This window comes from Sinocyclocheilus rhinocerous, unplaced genomic scaffold (genome assembly GCF_001515625.1).
Source record: "Sinocyclocheilus rhinocerous isolate Xijiao unplaced genomic scaffold, SAMN03320098_v1.1 scaffold665, whole genome shotgun sequence".
NCBI classification, from domain to species: domain Eukaryota; kingdom Metazoa; phylum Chordata; class Actinopteri; order Cypriniformes; family Cyprinidae; genus Sinocyclocheilus; species Sinocyclocheilus rhinocerous.
The window spans coordinates 1-224 of NW_015659086.1; positions in this window are offsets into that span (position 1 = coordinate 1).

Here is a 224-nt window from a genome sequence, read left to right on the forward strand (position 1 = left end):
GCCGCTCACTGCACAGAACAGATGCCGAGAGAGGTGATACTTCTCCGGGAAATTCAGACCTCGCGCTCACGGGACAGCACTGGCGAAATCTTCCAACTGAACCATAGCTAAGGTTTATCCAGAAAAGTCGCTAGGTTTGTCAGTATGAATATTCTATGGAAAAAAGCCGCTAAAAGGGTCTGAAAGTTGCTAAATCTAGTGCTAAAGTCGCGCTCGTGTGTGTG